This window comes from Hyalella azteca, unplaced genomic scaffold (assembly GCF_000764305.2).
Source record: "Hyalella azteca isolate HAZT.00-mixed unplaced genomic scaffold, Hazt_2.0.2 contig3562, whole genome shotgun sequence".
Taxonomy (NCBI): Eukaryota; Metazoa; Arthropoda; class Malacostraca; order Amphipoda; family Hyalellidae; genus Hyalella; species Hyalella azteca.
Window position 1 is genome coordinate 28,260 of NW_025933809.1, and position 4,217 is coordinate 32,476.

At 44.5% G+C, this 4,217-nt stretch overlaps 1 protein-coding gene across 1 annotated transcript in view; it reads right to left on the bottom strand.

The window, feature by feature from the left end:
* LOC108679165 overlaps window positions 1-1,560 on the bottom strand; it is a gene marked incomplete at its 3' end in the record, with an annotated part of 26,412 nt that extends 24,852 nt beyond the window's left edge. The window contains 1 exon segment of the mRNA XM_018167755.2: window positions 1,265-1,560.
* Window positions 1,561-4,217: the final 2,657 nt, after the last annotated feature.

Genomic DNA, 4,217 nt, shown 5'->3' on the forward strand with positions numbered 1-4,217 from the left:
CAAGTACACATAGCGACAAAATACACGTAGCGACCCAGGTAAACATAGCGAAAAAATACAAGTAGCGGCCCTAGAACACATAGCGACAAAATACACGTAGCGACCCAAGTACACATAGCGACAAAATACACGTAGCGACCCAGGTACACATAGCGAAAAAATGCACGTAGCGGCACAAGTACACATAGCGACAAAATGCTTGTAGCGCACAAGTACGCATAGCGACAAAATGCTTGTAGCGGCCCAAGTACACATAGCGACAAAATACACGTAGCGGTCCTAGTACACATAGCGACAAAATACACGTAGCGGCCCAGGTACACATAGCGACAAAATACACGTAGCGGCCTAAGTACACATAGCGACAAAATACAAGTAGCGGCCCAAGTACACATAGCGACAAAATACACGTAGCGGCCTAAGTACACATAGCGACAAAATACAAGTAGCGGCCCAAGTAGTACTCGTAGCGGCCACAGAATACGTATCGGCAGAAGTACAATCAGCGGCCCAAGTACAAGTATGATCGTATCGGCAGCGTACACTAAGTGACTTAAAACACGTACTAGCGGCCTATTTCTCGTCTGTGATTGCTGTATTTAGCTTTAAAAGCTGCCAGTTCTTGACTAACAGAGTTACGAACTCAAGTCGTAACTATTTTCGATGCAGCGGCCCTAGGCGCTCGACGTCTAATTCATTAGGTACTACAGCTCGATAACAATTCTTAAAATATACGTTGCATGAAACACGTTAATGCAAGAAATCGAGGAAAGATCAATGGAGAGATATTTGAATTTATGTTTTAAAATATAGATATCTATTCAAAAAAATAAGTTTCAGTTTAAAAATAGTAGAAACATCTATTTAAATTAGATTTATCTGTATTTTAAACCTGAAGGCAATCGACTCATTAAGATGAGTTTCATTTTGGTTATTTCCTGGGAGAATACAAATATACGTACCTAATATATAAAACAGATAGTGCGATGAATATTACTAGAAAATCTTGTTTCAAGAAAACGTCTAGAAATTCTCATGCTCCACGATGGCAAGTTCATTAAAACCTTGCAGCAGTCGGTGAAGACTGGAGGCATTGCGAAATCGTACCAATTCAACACTGAATCACCGGCCACATTAGAAACTAAGCTTGCCTCTCGCGCACTTAACTTAAATCTTCATCGCTGCTGGACGATCGCCGCAATAAATTGAGCGTCTGCAGACTGGGATAAGAAATGAATAAAAAAATAAAAGGATGGATGCTCACCTGGCGCAAGCAGGACAACAGAGCTCAGGTACTCCAGCCGAGGTTCGTCCCATGGGCAAAAAATGGACACCAAGAAGCATTACTTGGCCCGAAAATTGTTTAAAAAAGAAGATTATGTGAGAAAGTCATAAAAAAACACTGACACTAATCAATCACTTCAACACTATGCCGTCACTTTATATATTAGTGTCATTTTTTGAGCAGTAAAACACTGCACAAGTTAGTAAAACTTAGCAACGAAAGACACGTGCTCGTCGAAAATTAGAGAGGCACTCACCTACCTCCCTCAAGGCGGCTACACCTGCACTGACAGACGCGCGAGTGACGCGACTCCTAGTCTCCTAGACTCCTACCGTCTCACGGCGGCCGGACGATCACACACGATCCACAGTGGAGCATTTCAGCAATTTCCTATGATAGACAAGAATCGGCATATTGATTGACCTTTGTTCAGGTCCAGGTAGCCATAATGACCTTTAACTTGCGTTTGCATGGAGCAGTAGTGTTAGCTAATAAAGACATCCACTACTGATGACCACAACTGTCCGCCACAACCGTAAATGGCCAGTAAGCATGTACATTGTACACGAGGCTGATGTGACTTATAGTAATTCTGAAAAGAGGCCGTCAAGGTACGTCTTAATAGTTGGCTAGGATGCAAATTGATAAAAATAGTTGTTGAAAGCTCGTAGTGACATGACCATATATTTTTAATTCTCAACTAGTGTTTGAAGTGCATCGTCTTGGGATGTTCTTCTAATCTAACGTAAACCTACAATATAGATTGACCGTGTGTACTTGATAGAATATAACGACAATAACGATAATAAAATGTTATCTTGGAGTTGATAATGTAGATTTTCTCTACAGCAAAAAGCAATGATCACGTAGCATCAGTGTGCATCCTGGACATTGCAATGTTCTTTATTCATGAACAAATTACTTACATTGGAATACAAGAAATATGTATATCTACACTTTATCTCGTCGCCAAGGCAACCAAGCGCAATGAAACTGCGATTATGTTCGATTATGTGTCTTTTATTTTGCCTCAACTTACCGCCTCGGAAGGGTTGCAGCACTAGCAGCAGGTGACTCAGGGGTTACAGTTCAGAGTACCCAGGATTGGAGCAGTGAGGTGCGGGTTCGATCCCAGCTACCTGCTACTGTTTGGTTGAATTCGGCGCTGAGTAGCCGGGGGTTAAGGCCTGTAGTCACAGTGCGGCGAAGTCCGTGAGCGAGAAATTCGCGACAAGGATGTGGAACCCTTGTTCTGTGTTCAGATCGGCAAGTTGCTGCGCTCGAGCTTGTTGCCTTTGTAATATGATACCTGAGCCAGCACCCATCTAAGGGGCTGACGATGTCATGGCCAAATATGGTAGATAGATATTGCCTTGTCATTGAAATGCAAAAGACCCTTTCAGAGGATCTAGCTCAACATATTGCACAAGTAACTCTCAGATGCAAGTACTCAGTTATTGTACGTGTACATTGTGGATGCAAACAACGTACTGTTTGTATTGTGCACATTATGGATGCTAACAGCGTACTGTGTGTATTGTGCTTAGAGCTCTCTCTGGCCCCCGCAATGCAGCACCCAACCCTAGTGTTATGATCGCAGCATGCCGTGTTTATTCACTCAAGTCAAACACAGAAAATAAGATAATTGGATAATATTGTCCTGATAGTGACAAATTTCCTTCACGTAGCTCTGCGACACATTTTATCCGAGCTAAACGAGGTAAGGATCACCCACAAAATTTCGAAAAAAAGCATCGCTATTCGGACAAAGTCTCACTCATTTCTCTAAGTGCGTGTACAAGAGGGCGCAGTCCGGAGGCCAGCTTTGCCAAACTTCACTCATGGTTTATATTTTTCCGCAGGTAAGAACGCTAGAGAGCATAATAGCCTACGAAGTCAAGTGCTCAAAGCCATAGCGCCGAATATCCACAGCCACAACTTAAGCTTGCTAAAGGTAAACATGGCCATACTGCATCTGGCCACACCTCTTCCGGCCAAACCTCTTCAGGCCTAACCTACACAAGTTGCAACATTTCTCCACCCAAAACAAGCCTGAACTGACCTATCCTAACATCGTTGACTGCCAGTATGCTGGTTGAGCCAGTCATTGGCTGCAAGTTGGTTGTGAGACGGGACAGCGTGAATAGGTTAGGCCAGAAGAAGTTAGGCCGGAGTAGGTACAGCCGGATGAGGAACTGCCTGCTTATGAGCGAGCATGCTTAAAGCATTGGCTACAGACCTACGGCGCTATTATCTTCGGCAGCGTGTCACTTGTCTGGATTATGGAGTTCCAGCGTAGTCTGCGGCTTCTAGTTCTGAGGCTGAGTAAAGTTAATGCATGTTGTGGCTGGGCGTTGTCTCCAGCGCTTATTTAAGAGTAAAATTTGTGGCCTACGGCTGCGCCCCCCCCCTCTTCCATTCAAGCACGTATCGGGGACGCCTGTCGGAGACCACCACTGCCGTGCTTCGAATGGACTATCATGATCTCTTCCCTGAAGAACGTAGCCTACAACACTTCTTGACAGTAACATTATCAGCCGCACGCCACCAGACAGATCACATCCATTGAATTAGATCAACCAGCCCACAGTAAAATAGCCTTACGTCGTATGGCCCAGCGTCGTCAGCCAATACTCGAAAAAAGTTTACACCACCAGGACGGAGCGCGCCGGAGCCGTCCGTATCTGTCCCGTGTGTCAAATCAGCCGGGAACGCAGCCGTGCACCACCAAATTTGTGCACCAATCAGCCCTGAAAGGAACGCCTAGAATATTTCCGGATGACCACCAATCAGCCGCGCATTAACCCTGCCGTCAGTAACCAGCCCATGACATCATCTTTCTTTCAATATTTTAAGCTTTACGCCACCATATTCTGAAGCGAATAGCCCAGAGAGTAATGGTTGTCCACCACTGAACGTTGCATCGAATCAT